The 18,315-nt window shown below is 45.5% G+C and overlaps 1 long non-coding RNA gene across 1 annotated transcript; it reads left to right on the top strand.

The window, feature by feature from the left end:
- The first annotated feature begins 1,019 nt into the window (after positions 1 to 1,019).
- Positions 1,020 to 2,705, top strand: LOC115832320. Its single transcript, XR_004027728.1, has 2 exons — positions 1,020 to 1,246; positions 2,661 to 2,705. It is a non-coding gene; the product is annotated as an uncharacterized LOC115832320 (long non-coding RNA).
- Positions 2,706 to 18,315: the final 15,610 nt, after the last annotated feature.

The raw sequence follows: 18,315 nt of genomic DNA, 5'->3' as shown, positions 1-18,315 counted from the left end.
CTTGGCAGCCCCATCCGTGTGCATGTCTAGATACTCGCCTGACTTCACTGTTTCTAAGCTGCATTTCACTTTCAAGCCCTCTTCACATTTTACAGAAATGTGAGTTCCTCCTCTTGAAGGCCTACTGTCATCCACAAAGCTCCTTTTTTACGGGCATCCCATTTAATGTAAGTCACATTTTACAGTTCTCTTGCATAAAATGCATTTTGAGAAATTTGGGGGCTGAGTCCGGCAGGTGCTGCAGTTTGCTCAGGAAGCTGGAGAACAGGAGAGAAGGGCAGCGTGGCAGCAGTGGAACAGGGCAGCAGGGATTTTGCTGCACACTCTGGAGAGGGACTACCTGGTTCAAACTCCACCCCACTGCTCACGGGCTCTGGGATACCGGGCAAGTTGCTTCTCCTCCTGTGTATCTGTTTCATCTTCTCTTTAGGAAGAATGTCTTTCCTACTAGAAATTAAGAGTCACAGATGCCAGCTGGGCACAGTGGCTCATGCCTGTAATCCCAGCACTTTGGGAGGCCAAGGCGGGCAGATCACTTGAAGTCAGGAGTTTGAGACCAGCTTGGCCAACATGGCAAAACCCCATCTCTACTAAAAATACAAAATTAGCCCAGCCATGGTGGCGGGCACCTGTAATCCCAGCTACTCAGGAGGCTGAGGCAGGAGAATCGCTTGAACCCAGGAGGCAGAGGTTGTGGTGAGCCAAGATCGCACCACTGCACTCCAGCCTGGGTGACAAAGCAAGACTCCATCTCAAAAGAAAACAAAGAGCCATAGATGCCAAAGTGTGTGGGTTCCCATCCCAGCTCTACCACTTTCTTGCTGAGACATCTTGGGTAGGTTCCTTGACCTCTCCATCCCTCGGTTTCCTCATCTATGAAATGGGTATCATTATTTATGGTATCCATAAATGTGGAGATTACATATTCATATACTTGGCTTAGAATTTAGTTTATCTAGTGCCTAGAACAATAGCTGGCTTAAAGAAGTCAGATGGTATTATCATTATGACCCTGGAAATGAAGGCTTGGATTGTATTTAAGTTGGATCCCTTCCAGTGATGACAGCTGTGCTAACGTCACCTCTCTGGTGGCTTTGTCCCCAAGATTCGAGATTACGGTGAGCCCTTTCAGGAAGCAATGTGGTTGGACCTGGTTAAGGAAAGGCTGATTACGGAAATGTACACGGTGGCATGGTTCGTGCGAGACATGCGCCTGATCTTTCGCAACCATAAAACATTTTACAAGGTAAAGGGCATTTCCTGCTTCCTTTTTGTGTCTTTTCTACTTTCCCCTAATTTCTGGGACAGCAGAATTTTGCAAGGATTACACTCAGTTTCATCCTGGGGAGAGCTCAAACGAGACAAGGATTACAGAAGAAAACCACCTCGGCATTCCTGGAGGCAAGGAGTGAGTGGCAAAAAGAACGGCAAGCAGGACAGGGGAGGGATCTCTGGAACACGAGCTGAAGAAAACCATGCCCCGTTCCCAGATGGGCAGCTCGCTCCCAGCGAGAGCAGTAAATGGCATCCAGCCTCTTTGTTCAAACTGGAAGGAAAGGCAGTTTATGCCTACATTGTTCTTCCTGCCTCAGAACTATGAAAATAAATAAGTAAACAATATAAAATCAATTAAACTTCCTGGATAATCATGCTTGCATATTTTTACACATCAATTTCTCACTGGACGCAAACATCTGGAATTGCCTTCAGATACAGTGTTGGTTTCATCCTCCTTTACTAGGGAGGGACATAGTTGAGCTAGTTGAGCTATCCTGCAATCCCAGACATTTGTAACTTTGGTTTGTCCTGATTTTTATCCTCACTTGTAGATATTTCTTGGGAAGTACCTAAGGAAGATTTTCACCTCCACCCTTCTTCCTTCCCAGCTTCCTTCCCTTCTTCCATGCCAGGAGCTGGCATGTTCACAAACCACAAATTATAAACTGGTACCCACTCATGGAGCTGCAGGGAGAAAGGGTTGACCAGAGAGCCGCTCAGTGCCTGGCGTATCTGTAGTCCTGGAGAACAGAGGGTCATCCTTCCTCAGTGAGTGGGTTTCCAAGAAATGCATTTAAAAAATTTTTTAAGCTATTTTGCATCATGCTCAGATTTGCCATGATCAAAACTAACCCTTCAGTCCAAATCACCTGTCAGGTGGAAGTTAACAACCAGGTGGAGTCTCATGCTTTTCAACATTTTAGTAGCAGCATCTCCCCATCCATTCTGCCTCACTGCTGGGCTCCTAAAAAAATAAGAGTGAGGCTGGGCATGGTGACTCACGTCTGTAATCCCAGCTTTTTGGGAGTCCGAGGTGAGGGAATCACCTGAGGCCAGGAGTTTGAGACCAGCCTGAGCAACATAGCAAGGCCTCCTCACCCCGCTCTCTGAAAGAAAAAAAAAATGTTTTAAAACTCTGGGCATAGTGGCATGTGCCTGTAGTTTCAGCTTCTCAGGAGGCTGAGGTGGGAGGATCATGTAAGCTCAGGAATTCAAGGCTGCAGTGAGCTATGACGGTGCCACTGCACCACAGCCTGGGTGACAGGGAAAGTCAGGTGACCCTGACTCAAAAACAAAAAACAAACAAAAAAAAAATGAATGAGTGATTTGATGGCTGTAATCCTTCATCCTTCAACGTGTTTGTTTGCTTTTTTCTCTTTCAGGCTTCTGACTTTGGCCAGGTAGGACTTGACTTAGAGGCAGAATTTGAAAAAGATCTCAAACACATGCTCGGTTTTCATGAAGCCAATGATGGCGGTTTCTGGACTCTTCCTTGACCCTGTTCTGAAAAGACTGAAGCATCCCCACTTCAGGATTCAGCTGATGGGACCCTGGCTTGGACTATTGATTGCCAGTGAGTCTGGGATGTAATTGGCTGCCCTCAGGACCCAAACCCAGACACTTCATAGGATTATCGCACCCTCCACCACCTTTATTCTTTCTTTTTACCTTTAAAAGGCTATAACTACACTAAAAAAAAAAAAAATTTAATACTTCCTTAATACCATCAGATATCCCATCATAGTTCACATTCTCCCCACTGTCTCATAAGTCTTTTTAGAGTTGATTTGTTCAAATCAGGATCTAAACAAGTTCCACACATTGCATTTGGCTCACCTGTCCCTATGTCTCTTTTAAGCTATAAATTGCTGTGTATTTATTGAAACTCGGTTTTGGTCCTATTACATTTTTTGCAATCTGGAATTTTCTGGTTGCATTTTCTTAGTGGTATAGTCTCTTCCTCTCATTTTTTGTAAGCTAGAAGTTAGATCTGGAAGCTTGCTTTAACTCAGGTTTTGAGGGGTTTGTTTTGATTTGGGGTTTTAAGGCACATACAGGCTTCACAGGGGAATTTAGTATTATTTCTTATGTTAAGCTTGGCAGCAGGTGCAGTGTTATCAGCCTGAGCATCTATCATCTGACTGTTTTAGCAATACCTAAATCCATGATAACATCAGGGGTTGCAAAATGATGAGATTCAGATTTTTTTTTAACATCATTATTGGTCAGAATTATTCTGCAAATAGCTTCTGTTTAACAATATTCGGTTACCTTGAAATACAGATTGTACAAAAAATAGGATAAATGCTTGTTTTTTTATTTAGCAATGTTCAAAATAATTAATTGCTTTCCTAATATCCTCTAAAGGTAACCAGGGATTCTTTTTATTTAATTATCTTGAACCCAAATATTTAAATATACATAGTATGCTACAAACCATTGCAGTTAATACCTTTGTTGATGCTTGAGTTGCCCAATTTTTTTTTTTTTTTTTTTTTGAGACAGAGTCTCACTCTGTCACCCAGGCTGGACTGCAGTGGCGTCATCTTGGCTCACTGCAACCTCCTCCTCCTGGGTGCAAGCGATTCTCCTGCCTCAGCCTCCGAGTAGCTGGGATTAAAGGCAGGTGCAAGTTCCCCACTTTTAGTGAGAAACTCCTCAATTTGCCTCCTGAGTTGTTTTGAAATGACCCCAGAACTCTTTGATGGTGTATTAGCTATCTATTGCTGTGTAATAAATGACCTCAAAGCTTAGCTGCTTAAAAAGAAAAAAACATTTTATTGCTCACTATTCTGTGGGTCAAGAATTCAGGCATCATCCACAAGGATGCTTACCTTTGCTCCACATGGTACTGGCAGACCCCATTCATACTTGCACACTGTCACTTCTGCCACGATCTATTGGTGAAAGCAAGTCACAGGGCCAGATTCAGAAGGAGGGAGAATAGACCCTACCTCTTGATGCAATGAGTAGCAAAGTCACATTTCAAAGGATAATGTTGCTTGGGAAGAAACATGGCTGCTCCCATCTTTAGAAGCAATAGTTCACCCTCTGGCCACAGTAGTTCACATCTTTCCCATATGCAAAGGACTCTCCTCTCCCCACAGAAATCTCACTCTCTGCAGCATTGGAACAAAGTCCAGGACCTCCTTATCTAAATCAGGTTCAGATCAGATAAGGCTTCTTGGGGCTGGGCACAGTGGCTCACAGCTGAAATCCCAGCACTTTAGGAGGCCGAAGCAGGTGGATCGCTTGAGTCCAGGAGTTCAAGACCAGCCTGGGTAACATGGCAAAACCTCATCTCTACAAAAAAAAAAAACTTTTTAATTAGCTGGGCATGGTGGCACACACCTGTAGTCCCAGCTACTCAGGAGGCTGAGGTGGAAGGAAGAGCCTGGGAGGCAGAGGTCGCAGTGAGCCAAGAATGCACCACTGCACTCCAGCCTGGACAACAGAGACCCTGCCTCAAAAAAAAAAAAGGAAAAGAAAAGAAATAGGCTCCTCAGGTATGGTTCATTGGGTGCAGCTCCTTGGGTGCACCTCCTCTTGAACTAGAGGCCTGTGAGCTGAAAAATTGTTTCTTCCCTGCTGCCAACATTCAGTGATGAAACAGGGACCAAACAACCACTATAGACACTTCCATTCAAACGGGGAATAAGGAAGCAGCAGTTACTCATTTATAGCAATTCTGAAATCCAGTCAAGCACATGTTGCTAGTTCCCCCTAATCTCAGGGCAGGAAATTTTCCTTGATACCTGATTTATATGTATTATATACCTCTAATTCCCATCCAGTCCCACAGGCTTCTTCCTTGTCTTCCTCGGTTCTGTATTGGTATCTCCCTTCTCCAACAGTATTATTTACTCATTTGCTCAATCCCCAGGTACAACAATAAAAGTTAACAGAATTTCAACACTCAGACCACTATGAAAAACCAGCTAAGTTGATTTCTAAATTTCTGTGGAGTTTATTTTTGTTTGTTATAGATTTAATATACCGTTGCAGAGGGTATTTAATATACCATTGCAGAGGATTTTACATTTGTATTTATAAATGAGATTGGTCTATAGTTTTTACATACTGTCATAGTCAGATTTACGGTTATTCTACCTCAGTAAAATAACTTGTAAAATTTTCTACCTTTTAATATGTTCTGGAATAATTTATAGTGTTTTAAATTAACCAAAAGTGTGTGACCCAGAGTTCACTGGGGAGACAGTGTTGACCACATTATATGCTTTTTGCTTTATGGTTATTAGGCTATGCAGATATTCTGTTGGTTTTTGACACAGCTCTGCTTTTATGTTTTTCTAAGAAGTCATCTATTTCATTTGTGGTTAAAAGTAATATAGGTGGTCTGCCAGGCGCAGTGGCTCAGGCCTGTAATCCCAGCACTTTGGGAGGCTGAGGCGAGTGGATCGCGAGGTCAAGAGATTGAGAGCAGCCTGACCAACATGGTGAAACCTCGTCTCTACTAAAAATACAAAAATTAGCCAGGCGTGGTGGCGGGCGCCTGTAGTCCCAGCTACTCAGGAGGCTGAGGCAGGAGAATCGCTTGAACCCGGGAGGTGGAGGTTGCAGTGAGCCGAGATTGCACCACCGCACTCCTGCCTGGGCTACAGGAGACTCTGTCCAAGCCCTCCCAACCCCTCAAAAAAAAGCGTAGCATGCTGTTCAACCACCAGAGGGCACTGTGGGCCCCTCCAGAGACGGAAAGGAATTGAGATATTAAAGCTCCTGCAAGGACAAGAAACTAGGAGAAGGAAGTTGTGAAGGGTTTGAAGGGGAAGAAGATGCTCTCAGTGGCTCCTGTTTCATGCAGATGGAGGAAAACCAACCAAGAGCATGCGCCAGGTCCTCTCTAGATGAGACCGGCAAAGACGAAGCAGCAGACAGTCACGTTTAGGCACATGCTTGCGAGGATTTCCTTACTGTGACAAAAGGTCCCCTCTGTTGTTTGTCACAAGTGCAAAACGTCACAGCTAGCATAATGAAACAACTGAGATGCACTCAGTGACATGGGCTGGAAGAGGGTCCCCAGTTTTTCATTTCACAGATTGGAGTCTGGCAGGAGGCCCGCCTGGGGATGGCCGGCAGCTGGCAGAGACCTGGATTCTAGATCCTCCCATTTGCAAGAATGTCCCAGGTGACCTCCTCTCAGGGATGCTAGAGGATGAGCACAGGGTGAAGAAGCCAGCCTACTGCGGGAAGGGGGGTCTTTGGGACCAATCGAGAGTGCTTAGAGAGGGGTCCTCTGAAATATCTGGACACTGACCACTTCCCAATGAATTGCCTGTGGCCCGCTGCTTCAGAATCACGGGGAACTTGCTAAAATGCAGATTCTGGGATGTTGGCTCTGGGTGAGAATCTCTAGGATTCAGGCCCAGGAATCTGTGTTTTTAACCAGTTGAACAAGTTTTCTAGGTGATTTTTGTTTGTTTTGTTTTATTTTGCCACAATTCGGTTTGAGATCCACTGCCCTACGACTGGTCCTTTATCTGACTTAAACATCTGACAAAGGAGTAAATCTAACTAAGGTTATCTGTGGTGTGGGCAGCAGTAGAACCTGCAACTTAATCACAAGAGCTGCCCTTGTCCTGTGAGGTGACAGCCGAGGGCTGTTTGGTTGACTGCTTGGTTTGTTTAATTGTAATGTTTTGTAGTTTAATTGTTTATTTATTAACAGCTTTCAGAAACAGTAATAAGAATAGAATGTGAAGCCAACTGCAGAAGAAAAAACTAAATTGAGAAGGGAACTAAATAAAAAAGCAGCTGGGCAGATGAGATTTGGGGATGCAGGGAGCAAGCATGTGGATGGAGGGAGGAGATTAATATTGAGCCGTGGTCATGAGAACTTCAGAGAGAGATGGATGAGTGGAGGTGGCCCACGTGGTATTCTGTTTTAGTGTTAAAGTCTCACCAATGCACCACAACGTAGCAGTCTCTCGTTGTGAGGTATTACCTGGAGTTCTTTGTCTCATGACCCAGAGAATTAAGGAGCGTGGACACAAAGGGTGAGATTGGAGCAAAAGTTTTCTAAGCAAAAGAAGAAAGCTTTCTGCCATGGAGAGGGGGCCCAGAAGAGGGTTGCCATCTTTACAGTTGAATGTAAAGGCTTTTATAAGAAACTGATGAGGGCTGGGCATCTCATTTGCACAAGACACAAATTTCTGTTAGCTCCACCCCATGTTCCAAGTGTGCATGTGGGCCCTTAGCTTAGTGACTCCATATTGCTTTGTTCCCCTTACTGTACATGTGTTAGGGGACAGAATTTTCCACTGCAGGCACGTCTGGGTGAGTCACCTGTGTAGCTTTTATCTATGTGGCTGTGGGCGTGTCTTAGGCAAGCCCCTCTGTGCAAGTTGGCTGTTCTTTTGTTTGAAAGAATTTAACTGAGGGCCGACCCTAACTGCCTGCCTGACTGGCTTCTTCCTTTCTCCTCTCTCAGTAGGTCATGGATTGGCTGCTGCTTTGACACCGCCTTGAGAGACTTAAGATGTTGGCATGATTTTTGAAGCTTTTTATTGGATATTTGGTTGATATTATATTTGAACATGAAGTCACCCTGAGGTGTGCTGCCAGGTGCCCCCATTGTATTTGGATACAGGCAGCTGTGAAATGCAGGGGAGCAGTTAAGAATATTAACAGGTCCCCAGTTGAAATGCTTTAATGGCAGTGGTACATGGCCTGCTCCTACCCCACCCAACACACGTCACAACCCCAGTCCCTACCCCCAAAGCCTATTCTCAATATGGCAGCCAGATTCAGCCTGATAAGATCAGTCCAATGCTACCTACTCCGCCTTCAGGGTGAGAGCCCTCTGAGGCCTGTATGAGGGGCTTCTCCCCTCCCTCGTAGATCTGCTGCACCCACTGGCCTCCCTGGAACCCAGGCCACTCCTGCCTCAAGGGCTTTACACCAGCAATCCCCTGGGTCTGGAGCTTCCTCCCCCTGGAAGTCCCCACAGTTCACCCTCACATCTTTAATGTTTTTGCTCAAATGTCCCTGGGGGAGCCTGCTCCAACCACCCCTAATGCTGCAACCTCCCACACCTGGCTCTACTGCTCCCTCTCACGTGTGTCCTTTCTTCCCCCAAAATATCCCATTTATCATGTTCTAACATGCAACATGATTTGTTTATTGTGTTTGGTGTCTGTCTCTTGTCACTATCATGTAAGCTCCACAGGGACAAAATTTTTTGTCTCTTGTTTTTTGGTATATCCCTACCGTCAAACTCATCAGCGCTTAATACAGATTTGTAGAATGAATGGATGAATGAATGAATGCCTCTAGGCTCCCAGTCAGTCAGAGCAGGCTGGCTTGCAGGTTGGAGCTTCTCCGAGCAGCATCTCCCCTCCTGGTCCCCATTGGGTCGTTGGAATCTCATCCCCATGCACCAAGCCACGTCTTGATGTTTGATGGGCTGGGCTCCTGCTTTGGTTCTGCCCCAGGACTCCCTTCTGCATCCTGCTCCGTGGTGTCCTTGCCTATGCCCCTCTCATCTGTGCCACTGCCCTCCCGAATGCAGCCTGGGCGTCTCTGCTGTGGGCTCCTGTCACTGGGCTCTGCCCCCTGTGGACACACTGTGCCACTTCCCCTTCTATGCCACTGACCCAGACCCAGACTGAAGGTTGCCCTCCTGTTAAAGAAACCCAGGACCTGAGAGTAGGTAAAGTAGGAAAAGCACATTTTATTCAGGAACTATTGCAAAGGGGGAAAGAGGCCTCAGTGCATATAGAACAGCCTCAGAAAGAGCCTGCATTGCCAAGTCAATCCTAAGCCAAAAGAACAAAGCTGGAGGCATCACGTTACCTGACTTCAAACTATACTACAAGGCTACAGTAACCAAAACAGCATGGTACTGGTACCAAAACAGAGTTATAGATTAATGGAACAGAACAGAGCCCTCAGAAATAATGCTGCATATCTACAACTATCTGATCTTTGACAAACCTGACAAAAACAAGCAATGGGGAAAGGATTCCCTATTTAATAAATGGTGCTGGGAAAACTGGCTAGCCATATGTAGAAAGCTGAAACTGGATCCCTTCCTTACACCTTATACAAAAATTAATTCAAGATGGATTAAAGACTTACAGGTTACACCTAAAACCATAAAAACCCTAGAAGAGAACCTAGGCAATACCATTCAGGACATAGGCATGGGCAAGGACTTCATGTCTAAAACACCAAAAGCAATGGCAACAAAAGCCAAAATTGACAAATGGGATCTAATTAAACTAAAGAGCTTCTGCACAGCAAAGGAAACCACCATCAGAGTGAACAGGCAACCTACAGAATGGGAGAAAATGTTTGCAACCTACTCATCTGACAAAGGGCTAATATCCAGAATCTACAACGAACTCAAACAAATTTACAAGAAAAAAACAAACAACCCCATCAAAAAGTGGGTGAAGGATATGAACAGACACTTCTCAAAAGAAGACGTTTATATAGCCAAAAAACACATGCAAAAATGCTCATCATCACTGGCCATCAGAGAAATACAAATCAAAACCACAGTGAGATACCATCTCACACCAGTTAGAATGGCCATCATTAAAAAGTCAGGAAACAACAGGTGCTGGAGAGGACGTGGAGAAATAGGAACACTTTTACACTGTTGGTGGGACTGTAAACTAGTTCAACCATTGTGGAAGTCAGTGTGGCGATTCCTCAGGGATCTAGAACTAGAAATACCATTTGACCCAGCCATCCCATTACTGGGTATATCCCCAAAGGATTATAAATCATGCTGCTATAAAGACACATGCACACGTATGTTTATCGCGGCACTATTCACAATAGCAAAGACTTGGACCCAACCTAAATGTCCAACAACGATAGATTGGATTAAGAAAATGTGACACATATACACCGTGGAATACTATGCAGCCATAAAAAATGATGAGTTCATGTCCTTTGTAGGGACATGGATGAAGCTGGAAACCATCATTCTCAGCAAACTATCACAAGGATCAAAAACCAAACACCGCATGTTCTCACTCATAGGTGGGAATTGAACAATGAGAACACATGGACACAAGAAGGGGAACATCACACACGGGGACTGTTGTGGGGTGGGGGGAGGGGGGAGGGACAGCATTAGGAGATATACCTAATGCTAAATGACGAGTTGATGGGTACAGCACACCAACATGGCACATGTATACATATGTAACAAACCTGCACGTTGTGCACATGTACCCTAAAACTTAAAGTATAAAAAAAACAAACAAAAAAAAGAACGGGCTCAGTGGTTAATTCAACCAGAACGAGTGGGGATTTATAGCCATGGAGCAGGTTGGCAGTCGGGATGGAGGCAATTACTAAGAGAAAGCGCCAGGGGGAAGGAAAGCTTCTGGTTAAACAGGCTTAGGATTCTTGCTGAAGGCAGGCCAGGGTGGTCAGATGCCAAGGGTGGGGGCTTCTCGCCACACTGACTTAGGAGGGACTTGCTAAAACTGGCTGATGCAGGCCCAACGAGGACAGGCACAGAAGCCCAGGGTCGAGGCCTCGCTGAAAGAGAGCTTCAAGGAGCCTGACTCAAGTGCAGCCTCAGAGCAAGTCTTTGTTCTGGGAAGCGGGACCTTTTGCTGGCAAGGCAAGCGCCTGCCCTAGCTTGACCAGGGTGCGGAGCCCGCCCTCCCCTGCTGCTGTGCCTTGAGAATCAGGCAGATCCAGAACAGGACCAGGCCAGAAAATTCTGCAGCTCTGGGACATGGGGCAGGATGAGGCCTTGCTGTGAATGTCCTTGAGAAAAATATGCCCCCCTCCCTTTCTAAAAAGGTTTTCTGCCATGAAAATGACACCCAGGAAAACAGAACAGGAGAAGACCAGTCTTGGGAACCACACCTCCGGGAGCTCCTCTGAGCCCCTAGCCAGCGGCCCCTCTAGGCCCACAGTCCCTCCTGGACTGGAGCTGGCGTCATTGTTCTCTCAAGGAAGCAGTGACGAGTGTGGTCAGGCCCAGGGAAGAAATGCCTGACTCCGTGCTTCATGGGGAAGGCGGGGAAGACAGCAGGGATTGGAGCTGAGAACCAGAGGCCCGAGGACGCCCTGAGACAGGACTTCCTGAAAGCAGCCCTGGGACCCCCACTGCCAAGGGTCCAGGTGAGGAGGGGAGATGGGGTGGGGGGCTGGGGCTTTCAAAGGATCAAGTTGTCACTACCCGGACTTTTCAGGATTCAGGAGGGGGGTGTTGGAATGAACACTGGGCTTCAGCTTCTGTCCTAAAATACCTAAAATCAAAATATACCCAGCCAGGCGTGGTGGCTCACACCTCTAATCCCAGCACATTGGGAGGCCAAGGAGGGAGGATCGCTTGAGCCCAGGAGTTCAAGACCAGACTGGGCAAGATAGTGAGACCCTCCCCCGCCCCCCATCTCTTCTACAAAAAAATAAAAATAAAAATTTGCTGGGTGTGGTGGCGCACATCTGTAGTCCCAGCTACTCAGAAGGCTGAGGTAGGAGGACTGTTTGAGCCCAGGAGGTCAAGGCTACAGTGAACCAAGATCACCCCACTGCACTCCAGCCTGGGTGGCAAAAGGGAGACCCTATCTCCAAAAAAAAAAAAAAAACACCTTACCCTGAAAATTTAATTTCCCTCTGACACCTCATCCTGATCCCCAGGAGAGATTCATCATCCTTCTACTTGACTTTCTTCTGTTGAACTATCTAACCTGGTCTATTTCAACAAATAACTATTTCTTGACAACCACACTAAGCCTGGCTTGGGCTTTATTATGCTAAAGAAACGCCTGCCTCCAGAATCAGATTATGTAAAGTTTTCTTTTGCAGACAGATAGTGGAAGTGCCCAAATTAATCATTTTAGTTTCTCAGAAAGGAAGAAAAAATGCCATTTGATCCAACCACACAGGCAAAGTGCCTAGCACACCATAGCTACTCGGTAAAGCTGAGTCACTGCTGTGGTTGGGATCAGCGAGGGTACCCTTCCCTTCACATGCAGTGTCCTGGGTTTCTCCCTCCCCACCCTTCTCATCAGGAGTCCCTGGAACTGAGGTCCCACGAGGCTTCAGGTGCCACAGCACAGGTGGCAGCTTCTGTCATGCCAGCCAGAATCAGTGACCCCAGATAAGGTTGGCAGGGGGATCCTAAAAACAGCAGTGACTTCAGCCCCAGCACAGGGAGGCCGATGGCTGGGGACTGGGGGAAACTCCTGTGGATGGGGTTCTTGAGAATGGCCTGGAAAGAAAAAGCTAAAAAGGTGGAAGTCAGACAGAACACAGCTCATGCCACTTCAAATAGGAATTTGCCCACATCTAGGCCAGGGCCTGTCGCCTCTTGCCTCTCTTAGCAGTATTGGTGCCTGAAGGGATCCATTAAGAGTCTAGGACCCAGTGTGAAATTTTCTGGCTTGGCTCATAGACCGTCCTGTCTTTGGAATCAAAGAGCAGACACAGATCAATGGATAAGGTGAGGAGTCTTGACTTCTTAACGATTTCTTTCCTTAGTGAAAGAGAGTTGCACTGGCTAAGCGTACTGAGTTTAAAGCCTCTTGTTCCTTCTGCAAAATCTGCAGGCACAGCAGCCTGAGGCATCTGCCCCTAAGCCAGGGTCAGAGCTGGGGGCAGCAACAGGGGCTGGGGACCTGAGACAGCCCCTTGGGTTTCATCTGCAGGTGCCAAGAACCAGCAAGTCTCCTGGGGATTGAGTGCCTTGTGGGGCACTTGGGCCTGTCCCATTGTCCTCCTCCAAGGAAACTTTTGGGGCACTCTGGCTTCCAGAGGGTGGGGACGGCTCTGCCCCGTGTCACCAAGAGCCTCTCTGCAGGGTGTGGGTGTGGGCACAGCTAGCAGCACGAGCCATGGTCTGTCCGCAGTTCCACCTTTGCAGCTTTGTCCTTCCCTGTCTGCCAATCTGATCCCAATCCTGTCTGTGCCCATCCCAATCCCCTATACCTGAATTACATCAGCCTAGAATTCGCCTGCTACTTCCATTCCTGCCTTCAAATTCTGACCTTTACCTGTCTGGCCAAGGAGTTTTGTCCCTCCTCGATGTGCTATCCTTTAAATGCTCCCAAGGAAATGCCTACCCCAACCCCCAAAACAGGATCAGGGACCAGGGGTTTTTTTCACTGCTTCCTTCTACCTTCACCTTCAGTGTTGCAGAGCACCCGCAGCCTGCTGAACCAGGGGTTCCGTGCCATCTGCAATGCTGTGTATGTGCAAGAGGTGAGGCAGAGAACAGGGAAGCATACGTTCCCAGTCCTAAAAATTCCCAGAGAAAAATATTTTCTGTGAGTGTCAAAACATGATGGGACTGTTCATGAAATCAGTCCGTGAAGTCAGCTGTGATCATGATGAAACATGAGCCATGGTTCTGTTGGTTCTGAAGCTATACAAATCACAAATTCTTCATCATGATAGAAATTGAAAACCTAACTTGTTCAACATATGTTTCTCGAATTGGATATCCAAATGCGAAAAAAAAAAGAGAGAAAGAAAAAAATCTCAATCATAATCCAAGAATCTCATACCATATACAAAAATTAATTTAAAATGGATTATAGACCTAAATGTAAAACTATAAAGCTTCTAGAAGAAACAGGAGAGAAAATATTTGAGGAGGTGGTAGGCTGGATGCTTCCCCAAAAATGCCCACCTCCTAGTTCCTGGAACCTATGAGCATGTTATGTTACCTGGGAAAAGAGACTTTGCAGATGCAAGGAAAGACACAGATCTTAAAATAGGGAGGGTATCCTGGGCTATCCAGGTGGGCCCCATCTAATCACATGACCCCTTAATAGCAGAGAACTTTCTCTAGCTGCAGCAGAAGGGAAAATTAGATATTCCAGTCATGAGACGTTCTTTAAGATTCTATGAGTCAGGATTGCCAGCTAGCAGAGTGAGGGCCTCATTTTCAAGGATCAGAGAGAGGCCCAGAGAGAGGATCGGAGAGAATTCCAAGGGCGACCCCAATTGACCCCAGCAATAAAGCTGGCAGCTGAGCCCCACAACCTCGAGGAACTGGGTTCTGCCCATACCCTGAGTGAACACTGTAGTGGATTTTTCCCAAGCCTCTTGGTAAGAGCCCAGACAGCCAACACTTTGACTTTGGCCTGGTAAGACCCAGAGTACAGAAAGCAGCCAAGGAGCTCAGACTTCTGACCTACAAAACTGTGAGATCATAAATTTGTGTTGTCTTATGCCGCTAAAGTTGTGGTAGTTTTTCACAGCAGCAGTAGAAAAATAATAGAGACCCTGGGTCAGGCAAAGATTTCTTAGCTAGAACATAAAACACATAAACTGTAAGAGGGAAAAAAAAAGAATAAGCTGAACATCAAATTAGAACCTCTTTTAGGTTTTAAACCAAAAAGATTAAAAAGTATCTTTTTGGAAGATACTTTTAAGAAAGTTAAAAATGAAACAAGAAAAGATGAGGACAATATTTAAAAACACATATCTCATGAAGGACTGGAATCCAGAATATATAAAGAAATCCTCAGCCAGGTGCAGCAACTCATGCCTGTAATCTCAGCACTTTGGGAGGCAGAGATGGGCAGATCACCTGAGGTCAGGAGTTCAAGACCAGTCTGGCCAACATGATGACACCCTGTCTCAACTAAAAATACAAAAAGTAGCTAGACGTGGTGGTGGGCACCTGTAATCCCAGCTACTCAGAAGGTTGAGGCAGGAGAATCACTTGAACCCAGAAGGCAGAGGTTGCAGTGAGCCGAGATCAAGCCACTGCACTCCAGCCTGGGCAACAGAGCAAGACTCCATCTCAAAAAAAAAAAAAAGAAAAAGAAAGAAAAACAAATCTTAGAACTCAATAGAGACAAAATATTCAATATTTTTTAAGTGGGAAGGGAAGATGATTTGAACAGATACTTCATCAAAGAGGATATACAAATGGCAAATTAAACACATAAAAAGATGCTCAACATCACTAGTCATCAGGAAAATGCAAATGAAAGCCCTGATGAGATACTGTTACCCACCTATTAGCATGGCTAAAATTAGAAAGACTGGCAATACTAAGAGCAGACAACGAGGCAGAGCAACTGGAAATCTCATGCATGCAAAATGGAACAATCACATTGGAAAACAGTTTGGTAGTTTCTTACAGAATTACACTAATGTTTATCATTTGGCCCAGCAACCCCTTCCCAGGCACTGAAATAAAAACATAGGTCCACGCAAAGACCTGTACGTGGATGATCACTGCAGCTTCATTTGTAATGGCCAAAAACTGGAAATAACTCACACGCCCATCAGCAAGTAAATTGGTAAGTAAATTGTAGCACATCCATATAATGGAACATTACTCAGTAATGAAGAATAACAAGCTACTGATACATGCGGCAACAGGGATGAACTCCAAGAGCATTAGGCTAACTGAAAAAAGCCAGACTCAAAAGGCTGGTAATGATATAATTTCATTTATATGATGTCAATTATATGACATTCTAGTGGAGGCAAAACTACAGGGACAAAACATGGATTGGTGGTTGCCAGGGATGGCATGGCAAAAGAGGAGTGACTGCCAAAGGGACTGAGGGAATCTCTGGCATGAGGGGACTGCCCTGGCTCTCGACTGTATTGGCGTCATGTGGTTTACATTTGTCAAAACAAAACAAACCTACATTTTAAAAGAGTGGATTGGCCTGGTGTGGTGGCTCATGTCTGTAATCCTAGCCTTTGGGAGGCCAAGGCAGGCGGATCATGAGGTCAGGAGATCGAGACCATCCTGGCCACATGGTGAAACCCCATCTCTACTAAAAATACAAAAATTAGCCAGGCGTGGTGGTGTGCACTTGTAATCCCAGCTACTTGGGAGGCCGAGGCAGGATAATCACTTGAACCTGGGAAGCAGAAGTTGCAGTGAGCCGAGATCATGCCACTGCACTCCAGCCTGGCCACAGAGCAAGACCCCATCTCAAAAAAAAAGAAATAAAAAAAGAGTGGGTTTTACTGTATGTCAATTATACCTGAATACATCTGACTTCTGAAAAACTACATGATGATCCCCACTTCCACTAAAAATAAAACCCCCTATTTGGTCCCACCTGGCCCACATGATCCCCTAAATTGATCATTCTTATTTTTCACACTTTTCAAAGTAACGTGTTTTCTAGGCTTTTCCCGCAATTATCTTGTAGAGGAGGGCCCCTTGAAAGGAGAAGTTCCCAGGAGAGATCAGTGTGTCATTATGAGCTCTTCCCCACTTTAACCCAGTGTAATGATTTAGAATTAATTGCCTACTTTTCTTTCTCTCATCTGCGATTAATATTTTATTGCCAAAGTAAATGAGAATTGTTTTTAAAGGGAGAGCACAGCCTATATTGACTCAGGGCATTTGTTTCTGTTTATTTTACTGGAAAGCCATGGTTGGATTCTCTGAAGCGAGGACACTCTGGCTATCATCCTTGGAAGTACTGACAGCAGAGACCACAGAAAATAAATGCATGCTCAGCCCAGACCTTTTTTGGCTGCAGTCACTCTTCTTGGTGGAGAGGAGCCCTTCTCAGAAAGAGCAGGAAAAGCACCTGCTGGGCAGCGCTGCTGCAGATCCCGCCCAGGTTCTCTATGTTTAATTTTTATTTTATTTATTTATTTCAGATGGAGTCTCATTCTGTCACCCAGGCTGGAGTGTGGTGGTGCCATTTCAGCTCACTACAACCTCCACCTTTCAGGTTCAAGCGATTTTCTTGCCTCAGCCTCCCGAGTAGTGCCCGCCACCACACCAGGCTAATTTTTGTATTTTTAGTAGACGGGGTTTCGCCATGTTGGCCAGGCTGGTCTCAAACCCCTGACCTCAAGTGATCCGCCCACCTCAGCCTCCCAAAATGCTGGGATTACAGGCACCCAGCCCCCAACCAGGTACTCTAAATAGCTGAATAAAATCCAGGACCACCCTAGATTGAGGACTTCAGGATGCTGATGCTCTAATTAGCTATCAGACCACGTGCACAAAATCAGAGCCCACCACGTTGTTTATTCTGCCAACTGCTAGGGGTAGAATAAATGAAACCAAGAGCTACTGGCCAGGCGCGGTGGCTCACCTGTAATCCCAGCACTTTGGGAAGCCAAGGCGGGAGGATCACTTGAGGCCAGGAGTTCAAGATCAGCCTGGGCAAAATAATGAGCCCACTCCCCCTCCCCCCAACCCTATCTCTAAAGGAAAAACTTAGCTGGGCATGGTGACATGCAATTGTAGTCCCAGCTAATCTGGAAACTGAAGCAGGAGGATCCCTTGAGCTCAGGACTTCGAAGTTACAATAGCTGTGATCTTATCTCTGCCCTCCAGGCTGGGCAATAGAACCAGACTGTTTCAAAAGAAAAAGAGCTACTGACTCAGGCTGATAATCACAATGAGCTTTCAAAGGCTTTTCCAGAGGACTGTTTTTTCACTTTTTATCTTCTATGCTACCATATATCATTGCATCTAGGACACCATAGATTGTGTAAGGCAGGAAAATAAGTTGCAAGGTAAACTATGCCACCATGCTTTTTTATTTCTTAGGAGTTGCACTGTATATTTATTGAAGCTTATTCGGACAGATTTTCATCCTATATCACCTTTGTCACATTAAAAGAGATGCAAAGAAAATGAGTTGGTTAGGGTGTTCCTTAAATTTGTTTTGTGCAACTTTTCTGAATCACATTTCAATTCAAAGTCATCAAATTTCATATTTTATCAGACTTTCTTGTCTCCTACGGTCAAGAGTTGGCAAACTTTTTCTGCACAGGGATGGATAATAAATAATTCAGGCTTTGCCGGGCCATGTGCTCTCTGTGACAGCCACTCAACTCTGCCGCTGTGAGGCAAAGCTGACCATACACAATACTGAAATGAAGGTGTGGGTGTGTTCCAAAAACAATCTTTATGGACACAGAAATTTGAATTTTATATAATTTTCATGTCATGAACTATTATTCTTCTTTTGACTATTTTCAGCTATTTAAAAATGTAAAAACCATTCTTACTCGCAGGCTATACAAAACAAATGGTAGGCTGGATTTCACCCGTGGACCGTGGTTTGTCAGCCCCGACAGTGTGCCACTGGGAGA

This window comes from Nomascus leucogenys, chromosome 22a (genome assembly GCF_006542625.1).
Source record: "Nomascus leucogenys isolate Asia chromosome 22a, Asia_NLE_v1, whole genome shotgun sequence".
In the NCBI taxonomy this organism is placed as follows: domain Eukaryota; kingdom Metazoa; phylum Chordata; class Mammalia; order Primates; family Hylobatidae; genus Nomascus; species Nomascus leucogenys.
This window is presented reverse-complemented; position numbering and strand designations above follow the sequence as displayed.